The sequence below is a fragment of the Gavialis gangeticus genome, unplaced genomic scaffold (genome assembly GCF_001723915.1).
Source record: "Gavialis gangeticus isolate Ggan-Ray unplaced genomic scaffold, GavGan_comp1, whole genome shotgun sequence".
In the NCBI taxonomy this organism is placed as follows: domain Eukaryota; kingdom Metazoa; phylum Chordata; order Crocodylia; family Gavialidae; genus Gavialis; species Gavialis gangeticus.
Genome location: NW_017729022.1, coordinates 15887026 through 15901936, shown reverse-complemented (window position 1 = coordinate 15901936; position 14911 = coordinate 15887026). Strand labels below are relative to the sequence as shown.

At 42.2% G+C, this 14911-nt stretch overlaps 1 protein-coding gene and 1 long non-coding RNA gene across 4 annotated transcripts in view; one reads left to right on the top strand and one right to left on the bottom strand.

Annotated features, from left to right (window-relative positions):
- Positions 1–14911, top strand: part of SLC38A4 (solute carrier family 38 member 4) — a 74432-nt gene that overhangs the window by 22384 nt on the left and 37137 nt on the right. The window contains exon 2 of one of the 3 annotated variants that reach the window (XM_019514625.1): positions 5275–5389. The exons of the other annotated variants lie outside the window; for them this stretch is intronic. The gene's annotated coding sequence lies outside the window, so the exon portion shown is untranslated. The remainder of the gene's footprint in view (positions 1–5274; positions 5390–14911) is intronic. 3 annotated transcript variants of the gene reach the window in all.
- The window catches only part of LOC109295668, a 56042-nt gene that overhangs the window by 7283 nt on the left and 33848 nt on the right, over positions 1–14911 (bottom strand). Inside the window, exons 4-5 of the long non-coding RNA XR_002096810.1 lie at positions 3926–3980; positions 1342–1409 (exon numbers count right to left, since the gene is read on the bottom strand). This is a non-coding gene — a long non-coding RNA (uncharacterized LOC109295668). The remainder of the gene's footprint in view (positions 1–1341; positions 1410–3925; positions 3981–14911) is intronic.

The following is a 14911-nucleotide window of genomic DNA, read 5'->3' as shown; positions in this document are numbered from 1 at the left end:
TTCTAGTAACAAGTAGTTTATCAAGTCTAGAAAAGTAAAAACTACTAGATAGAAATAAACACTAAAAAGAGAGAAAGAAGAGAAACAACATACCATGTTAGATAAAATGTGTACTGCAACTTTATGTTTTAAGACTTTAGGTTTTTTCAGACAGCTTTACAATACTTCTGTGATTATTCAGGGACAGCAGTTGCAGCCTTATAGAAATAATAGGAAATACCATCTAAATAGTAAATTGCTCTAAACAATAGGTAGAGCCCATTCTCCCCAGCACCACCTGGGGTGACAAGGAACAATGGTAATAAGCTGATGGAGAATAGGTTTAGGTTAGAGATCAGGAGGCAATATTTTACAGTTAGGGTGGCCAAAATCTGGAACCAACTTCCTAGGGAAGTGGTCCTCGCCCCTACCTTGGGCAAATTCAAGGGGAGGTTGGATGATCACCTCTCTGGGGTCTTGTGAACCCAGCATTCATTCCTGCCTGTGGCAGGGGGTCATGCTAGATGATCTGTTCAGGTCCCTCCTGACCCTGGCTACTATGAAACTATGAAAGACGATAATGAATTGTACAGTCTATTGTACCACCGGTCCTTGGAGAATGATTTATACAGTAGAATGTACACGCTCCAAAAGAGCTATCACAGTGAAGGGTTGGTAATTAGTAATTTTTCTAATAAGTCCCCATATTCATGTTTTCATCAAGAGTTAGTTTGGGGGTTATTTGTATTGGAATAGTCAACATGCCAAAAAGTTCTTCTAGAACAACAGTCCTAAAAAAACTGTTTTGTTACTACAAGTATTCCTGTGGCACTGTGGTCACAGCATATAAGTACTGTGACAGGTATGAACACTAATATAAAAAATGTCCCCCTCCTTGAAAATCAGTTTAATGATACAAAATGCTGGCCTCATTGAAATCAGTGGGAGTTCTGACACTGACTTCAGGGGTGCCAGGATTTTACCCCTAATCAGCAGATTTTCCAGAATGGTTAATTAACAGTGGGTGTAAATAAACATGTCTATCATTGCTGTGAAGCTTGCCAAATTCGGGGAAGCGATGGGTTTTGGGAAAACTGGCAAAAGGACTGACATTCATCTGCAAGGGTCTTCAGCTGAAAACACTGTTGGCAGTTCCACAAAGTACCATCATTGAGGACAACGATCTTAATCCCTGAGACAGGACGCAGATAATCCTTCAGGTAAGTGGCTCTTAAAACATAATGGGCTCTAAAGGTCATAGCCACTGACAACAAGGCAAACAACCAGCACAGAGAATGACGTAGCAAGGCAACACGCTGAGACAACCCTTCAGCCACTTGCAGAGGATGAGCAGTTACATACCACAACAGCTGAGGCTGCCCTGCTTTCCTTCTGGGCATCCCCATGTGGAGGGCATTCCAGCTCTAGCTCTGAGGTGACAAAGATGTGGATTACTATGGTAGGCTTACACGTGAGGAAAGGTCCTACAGGTCACAGCCACTCTCCAAGAGTTTAGATGTTACGACAGACCACTTGGTTGCAGACCATCCTACTGAAAAGGGGACCACCACCTCAGTTGCCATTCCGTGTCTGAAATGTCACCTTTCAAATCATAGGAAACATTAGCATCTAGCTGTTTCTGAGCTATCAGTTGCTAAAACCACATCCAAAGTAAAGGGGGTGGAGTTTGGGTAAAGCCAGGAAGTAATTAGATTTTTTTTTAAAGAAAAATATTTCATAGCAACAGCATTTACTTAGCACTTCACGTAAAGACAGTGCAAGTATTAACTAATGGTCACACCACCGTGGTTAAGTAACAAAATAGCACTGCACAGTTTTTGTATATCAGGACTAGAAAATACACCATGCATCATGGCGAGTTTTATAGTGGGAAGTCCTGATTAGATCAGAAATATTTCAGTGGGATCTTGAAACAATAGAGCATGTCTCCTCTACCTTTCAACCGACTTGGGAGCACTGATTTAAAACACATGCTACATCCCAAAATGGATGAACATAGTGACTACTTCAGCACAGCATGAATAGGTTCACTCTCTTGTGAAACTGTCTAAGGCATATGTTTACTGGTAATCTTGGTTTTAAGTATATGCTTTTTACAAGTATGGGAGATGGTCTGTATTTTTCAAAATACTGATGAAAAAACAAGCAAATCCTGAACCTTACATAACTGCTAAATCACATGAGTTTTGCCATGAATCAAGCTTTTGGATTTCTCTTTTTAGTTTTGTCTTTTTTCCTTTTTTTCCCTTTAGAAATGAAAATTTCTTATTTCAGAAATGAGTGTCAAAGGATTTGCAGAGCAGGAGAAGAATCATTTGATAAGTTAACAAGACAAGGCAAATTCCTTCAAAATATGTGTCCAGAGGTTCAGACAGCATCAGGAAATGAAACTTTCCCCAGCCGGACCACAAGTTCATTTGTGAGACAGTATTTCACACTGGTGCTTTTAAACAAATTCATGTGTGAAGTTCTGATTAATGAAACAGTAGGGAGGAAAAGTGCTAGCAGCCACAGAACCATGATTGTTTTACTAAAAGATAAAGGGGAGAGTTAGTGCACCTATGTAAGGCAGGACTCCTACTGATAACAACAGTTTAGACTGAATAAGAACTTAAAAATTGGGCCCATGGTTTTACTTGGCAGTTTACTGCCTTAGTATCTCTGTGCAGACAGAGATACAAAGCAAATAATGGAACAAGACTTGCCTTCCATTTCAACTTCATTTTCAGTAGAATGACACAGCCTCCTTTTCTCTGAAGTGCTAGATTCACTTTATGAATTTCTGCTTCGAAAACATAATTTCAGCTAAGTAGACCTTTTTCTTATTGAAGTATTTATTAACATTATTAAATTAGGGCAGATCTTCTTTCCTCACTCAGACAACCTCACTGGAGTCCAAGTGGCTTACATGTATGTTATACAAGCAAGGCAGCAGGCAAATAGAATTAACCAAAAATGGAATAGTTCCTGTGAAAACTCATGTGAGCTGTGCTCCATTAATACAACCCCTTTTGTCTACTGCCTTTTGTCATGCCTGGTTTCTTGCTTTTGGAACTGAAATTGTTGCAGTAGGTGTGACTTCAGCCCCGCAAAAGAGGGACCACCTTGTGGTGCTTACATGAGGAAACATCAGCCAGTTAAGGAGCAGTGTTGATAGACTAAAGGGATTCCCCTCCAGAGGTTGGCAGGAGAATGGCTAAAACAGATCCCAGAGAGAGCACATAAGGAGGCATAAATCACAACACTGAACCTAGCCCAGTACAGTAGTGACTAAAAATCACTATTGCCATACAGTTGCTGTTCAATAATTTAGGTGAAATTAATCAATAGTCAGTCCAGCTGGCTACCATGTAAAAACCCAGGCCATCTTGGAACTTACTTGCAGGATCACCTGATCTTGGACCCCATGGATTTAGAAACAGGAAACATATGTTCAGATCTTGACCTGGCTTGAATCAATGGTCTTTCTACAACCATTTCTTCTTTTTGCCATATTAGGCCATACCTTTATTGCAGACTTACTGTGCCCAGTACTGGAGCCTTTGTGCATGCCACAGTACCCCACAGGCAGAAGCAGTGTAGACAGAGGTGGGCTAACTTGCACTGTTTAATGACAGAACTAGTTAGCCCAAGGTGGAATGGGTGTGACCATGCTACTTCTGATCAAAGGGAGGGCAACATGTGTACAACATAGGGCACCGATGCCATTTAAAGTAAATTTAACATCACTTTAGTAAAACTGTAGAGACAGATTTATTACTATTAAACCCAACATGGATGAGGAGAGTCCACATAAACACAAATCTAATTGATAACAGAAATCTGACTGAATCATATAATCAAACTGTGGATCTCTATAAGAACTTACATGTTCCTCACATTCTTATTAAGTAATAATACAGAAAGTAACATTTATCTCACTTACCATGTAATGCTCCTTGCAGTAATAAATTTATTTCCTGAGTTTTGTTTTGTCAACCCTGAAGGAATGGAAGGAAAAAATTTTCAGTTCAGTGCATCAACATGTTTAAATAGTGCCTTGGAGGAAGGATTCGGAAGCAAATATGTACCATTGCAAGGGGCAGCTGCTCTTATAGATTTCCAGTTAAACAAACATCTGTTGCAAAGTAGATCTCCTAATAAGGTTGTTTTCTCACGTTTTTTGAAGGGTCACAGCCATAACCTGTGAATTGTGTTTTTCAGGCTTACGATATTGCTAACTAATATTTTCACAAAATTACCCAATAATATAATAAACAATAACAGTGTGCAAGCACAGCATGCAGAAAACGTGGAAGTTCATTAACTGCTGCAATTGTTCGTTTCAGATCTTACTCCAAATTGCACTTTACAGAATGATTGGAAGGATTGAATTGAATAGGCAATTAAGCTGATGTTATATTGAATAAATTGGAATATGGGTATAAGAAAATAGGCATTTAAATTAATGATGACCCAGTTAAACCATAAACAGACACGTTAAGCTCATGGGCTAGAGCCACACATGACTTCACATATGAAGTCCTATTCCACCTGTAACTGGTTATTCAGAAGCATGAGTAAGGATTAAAGATTGGGACCTTAACTTTTGCTGCAGTATGCCTGCTGTCTTCTTTAAAATCTTCTGCCAGTTGTCTCAAATCATTTTTAAAAATGGGATATAATTTTTAAATATATGGTACCTTAGAAATCATTGCTTGTTGGTTTTTACATTCAGTGACATTTTTACCAGTGTGGAAAATGGCTCTTTCTGTTGTTTTTGCTGTTTTCAATAACCCAGTTCAGAAAGGTTAAAAGTTTTAAACATTTGGATGAAGATTTCTTTTTTGTTTTTATGAATATTTTCCTAGCCTTCTTGTATTTTTCCAATCCAGAAAGATCTTTCATACAGTACAGTTTATAATTTTCCATGTGTTCTTGGTTTCTGATGTTTAATGGTTCTGTTTGTGTAGGGTGGTATGATTACGTGCAGCCCAATAGTATCTCACCTTGAAGAAAGCCTACTAATTGGAAAATAACAAAATTCTATGTGCTGTTAAGGAGCATTTTGTGCCAAATGATTATTTTTTTCTCATGCCTTTAGTCTGGATAGTGGAACCTATGGAAAAGGAAGTATGTGGTCTAACAGGAAATTCCCCTTGTAAGAAGAACATCCACTCTAAAACAGAACCCTAGTGTAATGTCTTCCCAAGGCCAAGTGAAGCAAAAACACTGAAGACACTATCATAATAAATACCACTTGGCAGTAATCACCCTGTGTTTTCATCCTAACAGAGCTACTGATCAACATACACCCAGTAGTGTAACTCTTGAAGTTTAGACAAAGAGCAAGAACTGAACAAGACATTGGATGTTGACAGAAGAAATCCCATTCAGTGCCTTAACCAAGGTGATAGCCTCAAACTAAGAGTGTATCTGTGATCACCCATCACAGCCTGAGAACTGAATACAGTACATACTAGCTACAAGGGCCCACTAATCTGTGTCCTCTACTAAAATTACTAAGAGTTTAGATTATGGATTTGTATTAAATGGTTTGGATAGGTGTGATCATGCCTCAGGCAGAGGGTTGGACTAGATCACCTCTGGAGGTCCCTTTCAACCCTTCTCTATGGCCACGTCCAGACAAGCGTGGCCATGAGGTATGTGGCTGCGGTGCCACATACTGCACGTTCGGTTGTTCTCCGCATAGCAAAGGGAGCAGTGCAGAGGGTTTTGTTGACCCCTGAATATCCAGTGGTCAGCCCACAGAGGAAAAAAAATGGAGCAGTGCACTCACAGGCAGCACACGCTGCTCAAAAGCAGAGCTGGGCTGCTCGGAGCTGCGCTGCAGCTACCAGCCAGGCTCCATGTGGCAGAATCATCGCTGCTACAGCCCCAGGACCCAGGTAAGGCTGCTGGGGCCAGCCCAGTGCTGGCCCAAGCCTCCCCTACTGCCCTTGGGGTAACTTGCTGTGAGTCAGAGCACGTGTGGCACAAGCATTCCCCAAGGACAACTAGCAGCGGCACAAGATGCACCACAGCTAGTTGTCCCCAGGGAACCAATGTCCATATCATGTGTGGACACGACCTATGATTCTATAATATTACAGTTACAGAAGATTAGAGGAAGCATTGCAGAGCAAAATAATACAGCTGGAAATGCCAAAATATATATGTCTGATTGAGAAGATTCCCTGCTGGCTAAAATATTGCTTCTTGGATCAGAGTAGATTTGCATGTGTCCAGGAAGTAAGAGCATTACTGAAATTCCAAAATCAGCTTTCTCTCAGGAGTTCTGGGGACTAGGGGACATTGTTTTGGTTTGTTTTTAGGATTAAGGAGGGAATAAAAAGCAAACAATAAAAAACTTTTGATAGCAGTGGGGGCTCAGTAATGGCAAATTTGCTTGCTGTGGACTAATCAGAGTGTAATTGCTGGAAAGAACCAATCTTCCATTAATTAGAAAAGCGGTCAACTTAATCTGTTATTGTGCCAAAATAGTGTTGTTCAGTTGAAAAACTGTATTGAACTAATTGATGTAATTGTTTTAAGTAATGCTTTTATAATAGTCATTAAGAAACATTCTTAATACAATTTTCTAAAACTTTAAAACCTGTATGAGAGTGATTTTCATATTCACAAAAGACAACTGTTTCTATTTAAAATAACATCTTGACTAGGTCATATTTCATTCAGAATGATTAGTACATCATTTTTATATTATTGTGTATGAGATAAAACAGTTTACATATTAAGTACACTTAAGCTAGGCATAAACCAGTTTAAACATTTGTAGTAGGGTTTTTCCCTCTATATCAGGCATGAATGCATTGAAAAATGTCTTTGATCCTGTCTGTTTAATCCAGATATAGTCAGGTGAATCTTCTCATCAACTAAACCCTCCTTGCGTTGCCCAGTTAGTACAGGGTGGGTGCAAACTGGCTAGGAACAAATGGCAAAAAAAATTCCCCTTGCACACGTGACTCCTCCAGTGGTGCAAAGACAGAGAAAGCAAAGCAAGGAACTGTCACCATCCTGTGCCCTGTCTGATACAGGTGTCAGGTTATTGAGGGGCCCTCATAAGATCCCGTCATTTTAAAGTTGATCCTCAGCAGTTAAAAAGTATACAGGGTTTGGTGGCATGGGATCAAGAGATCTAACCAAGCAGACAGATTAAAGAAGCCAACCCAACAGATTTAATCCTATTTTAGAACATTTAAATCCAGTTATTTCATTTAACCTAATATAGTAACCATAATTAATGAATTACAAGTGCAGGATCTTCTGTATAATCTATTTGCATCTATAACAGTGTCAGCAGTAAGTTAATCACATAACAAGACAGTAAACTGTAGTCTTTTTTAGACTAGAGTCAGCTGTTGGCATGTCTAAGGCAAAATCCCATCGTGTTCCAAATACTTTACAATTATATCATCCTTGACTGCTGGTTTTGAGATAACATAGGAAGCAGCAGTATGAAGAACAGAGACTAGATTTTCAGTCCAATTATCGTATTTACCCAAATCCAAGATGACTTTGAATTTAAGATGTCTCCTGAATACTTAGATTCTGTACATGGAAAATTCTAAATTTGTTACACTTTTCCATGTATAGTCTAATTATGGAAGTGTTTTCTTAAATGTGTACCCCACCCCCACCACCACTGCAGCAAAGGAAGCAGCAGCAGGGGTGCAAGCAGCAGCGAAAGCAACAGCAGGGGCAAATAGCCTGACTCCCACCCTTTGCCCCTCCCCCACCACCTGGCCCTATGCTCTCTCCCTGCTATTTGCCTCCTCCCAATTTCTGTCTTCTTCTGTGCCTGTCCTTCCTGCCACCTCCCCACCCCAAACGTGCCTGTGCCCCTGGCCACTTGCCCCCCTGGCATCACTTACCCTGTGACAACTCCAGCTCCTGCTATAGCCCCTGTTCAGGTCAGAGACAGAGCCACAACTGGAGCAATAGCAGCTCCTCTGACTGCACAATCTCCCGCTGCCCTCAGTCTTCCTCCTACTCACTGCACTGCACCACATGGTGTCCCCTGTTCTCCCACCCGCACCATGCTTCCTACCCTGTGCTGTGCAGTCTCCCCTGCTCTCCTTCCCCCTTGCAGCACACGGTCTCCTCTGCTTCTCCACCTCAGGAACTGCCTCCAGCCACCTTGATCCCGGCCCTGGGACTCAGATACAAGATGAGGCTTCCCCCCACCCCTCCCCCCCGGTGTTAAATGGGGAAGGAAATCTCATTTTGGATACAAGTAAATATGGTATTTCTGTGAATTTGTTTTGTATTAATTGAAAAAAACCTGGGGAAAATACATGCATTCAAGTTGTAGTTTCAATGGGAATCAGAAATCCAGTACAGATCAGCTATTCTATATAAATTCAGTGTTTTTGTAACAATATAAAATACTACTATTATTATTAGTTACATGTTACTATTACATTTTTATTGCAGTATAACCCATAGGGAAATACGGCTGAGATATCATTGCCCTAATTACTATAGAAGCATAATAAGTGACAATTCCCACTCCAAAGATTGGACTCCACTGCAGAAAGAACACAGTAAAATAAAAGGAATGTAGCAAAATAAAAGCTCATATTTCAGATTTATGAATCAGAAAGGAACATTCTCCTCATGTAGGACCTCCTAGAATTAGATGAGGTATTTGAGGTTAGGAGCAATGTAGATATATGCTGAAACATCAAATATTGGCCACTGTCAAGATAAGTTATTGAAGTTGGAGTATCAAGAGTCTGATCAGGTGTGGCAAACCTGCATGTTCATAATTAGATGAGAGCAAAAAAATGTTTTTTACAAGTTAACCAAAGGGCTATAAAAACACGAGTGTAATAAACATGATTTCATTAGTATAATAAACACAATTTAAAGACTTACAACGTGAGCCAGATTTTTCCTTTTAAAGGGGAAAAAATGCACATCCACCATCATCTCACATGGCAACAATAATAATGAGGAATAACAATAATATGAATCATTGTTATAAGTCATCTGGTTGTCTGTTATTTCTCTGAAAGCTGATAAAGCATTATATAAAGCCACCATGGGGGATAGGGAACACCATAACATATAAATACATGAAATTGATGGGGGGAAGAATAACATTTCCCAAGCTGAAAGTTTAAAACCTTAAATAAGAAACAAAACAGAATGTTTTACTTTACACCAATGCTACTCAACTTACCCAGTCCTATGGGCCAGACAAATGGCATAGGGCTGGTCCCTGGGTATGATCCAGCACATGGGCCTGGCCCCATCCAATGTTGCACATTGGATCCAGCTGCAGACAGCCTGATTCTGCACACCAAATCCAGCAGCAAACCAGCCCTGCACACTAGATTGTGCTGGTGCACACAGGTATGTCATCTGGCCCATGGGACTTTCCAAAGGTCTGGAACTTCAGAAGCAAGCATGTAGTGACAGTGTCAACTGACTTGGCTCTTGTGGCCACAGCAGTTGATCTTGCCACTACTCTTCCACTGCTGATCTTCCAGACCCATGAGGAGTTCCATAGGCCAGATGACATCCGGCCTGCAGGTTGTAAGTTAAGCACCAGTACTTTAAGCTACATTTTCTGTATTACTTGTTTTTTTACAAGTTGTTAATTAACTTGTAAATTAATTAACAACCGATCTATCTTAGGTCCTCTCATGACCCCATCACTTGACTAAATAGCCTTGCTCCCCATCTCTAGAGCAAGAGGATGGTGAGGAATGACTGGAATCTCACTTAGCAGTTACTGCACTTCAGAGAAGCAAAAGATGTATATTTGAATCCCACAAGGCTGAGGAAGATGTTGAGCCCAAGAATTCCACTTTCAGGACAAGTGTACTGACCACTTCATACTATTGTATAACACAGATGTACAACACCCTTCTTTTCCAATCATGGTATTGAATGAAAATGTTTTTTACATGCTGCCCAGTTCCTTTGGTGTGTTTTAGCATTGTCCATAGGTTGGGACCCTGAGATGACTACAGTAAGGAAAGGCTTAAATTTGAGGATCCTCAACGATTTGGCCATGAGAAAGGCACTGAGTTGCATAGCCCTTCCCCAGTAGAGTTGGAGCTGAACATTAGGCACCTTTCGGAAATTTTCCTGGTGAAATCTGAGGCATCTAAGGGCTCAGACAGAGTTTTTGAGAGCTGTGGTCTTGGACTTAAGTGCCTGAATGCCGAAGTACTACTTTAGTCATATAAATTACCTTCTTGATCTGGACCTAACTGAGTAGTGTGGATGGCAGAACAAGAAACGGAACCTGAGTTCTAGACTTCTGAACCATCCTTCTAGATTGTAAAGATCATGGGCTTGATGTTCATGCACAGTAAGGTCCCTTTCTAGTGCCAGAATATTAGAAATGGGTCATTATGTTAATGAGAATCAAGCTTCATTACTATTTCATTCTGCTTGTTAATATTAGTAAACATGGAAACGCAGTAAATTGTCACCATTGCTAGGCATTTGAAGGTGGGTTTTTAAAGAACCAAATTTGTTATCATAGCTTAAATAATGACAATGCTAATGTTACTCAATAATGTGTGTGTTGAGATACATTTTCAGATTGCTAAATCAGTATAAACTGAAGAATTACGCTGTGGTAGAATTTGCTACTGACAAGAAATACTGACAGTTTTCAGAGACTCATTTGGATCTCATCTGGTTTATCTGAACATGCCAATGTAGACTCTTTGTCATCTAAAAGAATGGCTGAGCAGGACTAAATTGTAGCCAGCCTAAAAAATGATGTAGGATAGAGAACATGGGACAGGCAGTATTGCCATCTTGGCATTCAGCAGGCATAAGCATTGCTCCAAGTAATGGCCTTTGAAAAATCATAGTAAATGAGGGCAGGCAAGAAAATACAGAAGGGTGATTTTGTCCCCTCTCTAGCAGCCAGCAGAGCAGGCTCCACATGGACAAGGGTGCATGTTACATGAAAAGGAGACACCATCCTTTCCTGCAAAGTGGCACCTTGGTGTTAAGAAACAACACCTATGGATGGCACTGTAGGGTCTCTGGGTTTCTGTACTACTCACGATCAAGAAAACCTACACAGAAAGGTGTTTATGGAATAGTCTTTTCCTTTCAACATAGAAATCACTACTTCATGTTAGCTTTGGGGTCATACATATTATACTAACATGAAATTAAGTCTCTTCAAGGTGCATTCACTTGTTATGTGATGCAATGAATAAGATAGTGATCAGAAACTCAAAGTAGTTAGAGAGGCAAAGGACCTGTTATATGTACAAGTATGGCACAGGTCTAGTCACCTATATCTCATATCCCAATAATCCTGTTTTATTTATATACATTAAGCCACTAATTCGTTGCATTATTTGGATACGGTCAGTCACCAGTTGGCTACTCAACTGGATCACTGTTCCCCTACCCTGTGGCTATGTTTGTTTTCTCCTTTTTAGTAGGGAGCGGGGACAGCACATTCTTTATTATTTGTTAAGCATCAAACACATGTGGACACTTTTAGAATACAAATAATAGCCACAAGCTTGCAGTGAGAATCCACAGGTGGATCTGCATGTTTCTCAGACCCAGGGTTATAGCCAATAATAATCCTAATGGCACAGGAAGTTCTTGAGAGGATTGTCAAAAAAATCTTTTTAATAGTTGATATCAAAAATTGGCTTCTCTGACCTAGCCTTTATTATTTCAGGGTGTGGAACAACAAAAAGGCCTGGGGTAAAAATCTAGAGAACATGTTTGTGTCCATTTCTAACAGCATTCAAACAATAAGTAAAAACATGTTTTGTATCTAGTTGTACTTTATATTTCACTTGTATATTTTGTGTTTATGAAAATATATTCTAAATCCTTTTAAGTTCTCCCTGGAGAATCTGGCAATAATAAATCTTTAGAACTTGGGGCACCATCATTCATTATAATGGAGGGAGATTGTAGCTTCATGAGCAAAGTATTTTGTCATCTGTAGCCTCACTTAAAATGGCAAGCAAACTGTCAAAGCTCTGTTGGCAAACAAATAATTTAAGAATTCAGAAATCTGCTTTTCATATATAGGAACAATTTTAAAATTGCCTGTATGGTTATAATTCTCATATTATATATGTGAGATACATATATATGAGAATTTTAACCACACAGGCATAGTTCTGAAATTGTTCTTATATATGAAAAGCAGATTTCTTAAGTAAGGATAAATCATCCAGGCTAGAGACAGACATTCAAAAAGCCCAAGCCTGAATTGATTCAATCTTTGCAGGTTAGTCTAACATGCATAGATTGAACTGATTTGCAAATGACTAGACATTCAATTTTGATTCCAGAAATGAAATCACATACCTGCAGTAGCTCAGGCTAGAAGCTGGGGGGCTCTAAAACAGCCCTCCCTTTCTTTCCTCAGTGGCCACAAGGCTGGAGGGAAGCTAAGCTGTAAGGATCCCAACCAGGGTGTGTCTGGAGGAGGAAAGCAGCCCTCACCAGGCTTGTCCCTAAGGCCGTGCCTCAGGCAAATGGGAGCAGGGGGGGATTAAACTCCTGTCTCCCCTCTCGTGCATGGGTATGAGGACCTCAGCTGGGGTCTGCCCAGCTTTCCCCCCTACTCATGTGGCAGGGGGCCTCACCAGAGCCGGCCAGCATGGCCATGCCATCGACCCAGGGCTGCAGTTGTGACTGGGGCTGTGGGGCTGAGCTGGGCTGGCCTGTGGATGCTGTTGAGAGCAGACACAAGGGGGCCAACCCAGGCTGGGCCACAGGGGTTGGGCACTTCCCATTGGGCTGCAGCTCAGGCTTGGGCCATGGGAACTGCACAAACAGATTGCACCTGGCTCCCTGCACCCAGGCTGGGTGGGGCTGTCATGGAGCTGCAGCCAGCCTGGTCCAGGCCTCAGGGGCAAGGCCTTTCCCAGCTGGCTGCGGCTCTATGACAGCTGAGCCTGGTGGCACGGGTGGCAGCCGGCAGGGCAGTGGGCTGCCTGGAGCCTGGCAGCTGTCACTGCACGCGCTGTCCTGTGCGGCACCCAGCAGCTGCAGTTGCACCAAAAGCTGTGGCCAGCGGGGCTGTCTGTCTCCGTCACCTTCAGCTGCTGCTGCTGCTGCAACCCCTGCCCCTGCTGCACTGCTCTGGGTACGCAGACGGGAAGCTTGAGCCCAGCAGGAGGCAAAGGAGAGAGAACCCTGTCAACCCTGGCCAGTGTGCAGCTTGTGGTATGGCTGCAACCACTGAGTGCTGCACAGAACAGGGGGTGTGGTGGCAGATGCAGCACATGTCTGCTGGGCCCCTCCCAGTTGGCTGCAACTCCACAACAGCCCCATCTGGTCTGGACATGGGGACCTGGGAGCAATCTGGCCATGCAGCCCACAGTGCCCCAGCCCACTGGGAGGGGGCTGGCCCCTCTGTGTCCACCCTCAGCAGCATCCACAGGCCAGCCTGGCTCAGCCCCACAGCCCCAGCCATGGGTGAGGCAAGCAGACGGCAGGCCCAAGCCAGCTGGCTCTGGCCACATTCGCGCCCCTGCCGCTGGAGTGGGGGGCAGGGGAATGCCTGACAGGGGCTGCTCTGCCCTGGCCAGGAAGCCCCCAGCTGCCAGTGGGACAGGGGACGGAGGGAGAAATTAAATCCCTGTTTGCTTCAGGCTGGGGGGGTGGGGGGGGACTAGCTGCACACACCCCCCACCCTGCAGCTTAAGCAGCAAGGGAGCGGGGGGAAGCCTGACAAGGGCTGCTACATTCTGGCCAGGCAGACCCTGGCTGCAGTCCCCACATCAGGAACATAAAACCCCTCCCTGCTCACTTGAAACAAGGAATAAAAGATTTGGCCCCTTTACGCATTGCTTAGCATTAAATGTGGAATGAGATTTGTCTAGAACTGAAACAATCTCTAGGGGGAATGTATTCTAATCCTTTTTCAAGTTTGGTTTGAGTCCAGTGTGTGAGTATGGCTCAAGTGCTTTGGATCCAGGATGCTCAGAGATACCCATGTCATCGATAGTGATCTGATCGCCTTCTTCAGCACCAGTGAACAGTTATAACAGTTAGAGCATGCTTCACTTTTCTTTCTAGCTTAGACACTAGATAGAAATGGACAGCCAGTTCTGTAGTCCTTACTCCAAAAACAAGCTCCTCTGGCTTCAGTGACAGAGTAGGAGCCATAGAATTTGGAGCTGAGCATTTATCAAAATGGTACTTTTCTTAGAGTAATTGATGTGTCATCATCAGTCTGAGTCAAATTCCACTGTCTTACACGAGTAATGCTTTTGTAGCAAGGAGGTCTCCTGTGAGCATAAAGGGTAACAGTTGGACCCAAATGGGCTCACTGTAATCAAATTTAAAAAGGGAAAAATAAAAAGCCTACAGGTAAGAGTGGCCTATCTTGTGAAAAACAGTAAAAATAAAAATGTTAAACAATAAAGAACTAAAATATTCAGGAAAACAGAGTAAAAATGTGGCTTGCCACTTAAATAAAAGCATCTCCAGCCTCTTTAGGATCACTGTAGTTCAAACTACAGCAGTCTACCAACATTATCAGTACTTCAATAATCAAAGCAAGTTTTGATCAACCATTTTCTGTCTTAAACCAGCTGCTATGTTTTAGTGTGAGGGACAGCTAAGTGTCACTCTCTATACTGGGTAGCCGTGAATGTGTGGGAGGCATTTTGCCTTCTGTTCTCTGTTTCAAATACTGCTGAAGTCTGATGAGAAAATGCACAATCTTCACCTTATCAAAGTTTCATAGTTTCTAGGGTCAGAAGGGACCTGAGTAGATCATCTAGTCCGACCCCCTGCCATGGCAGGAAAGAGTACTGGGGTCAAACAACCCCAGCAAGGTGTTCATCTAGCCTCTTAAAGACCCCCAGGGTAGGAGCCTGCACCACTTCTCTTGGAAGTTGGTTCCAGATCCTAGCTGCACTGACTGTGAAGTCGCGCCTCCTGA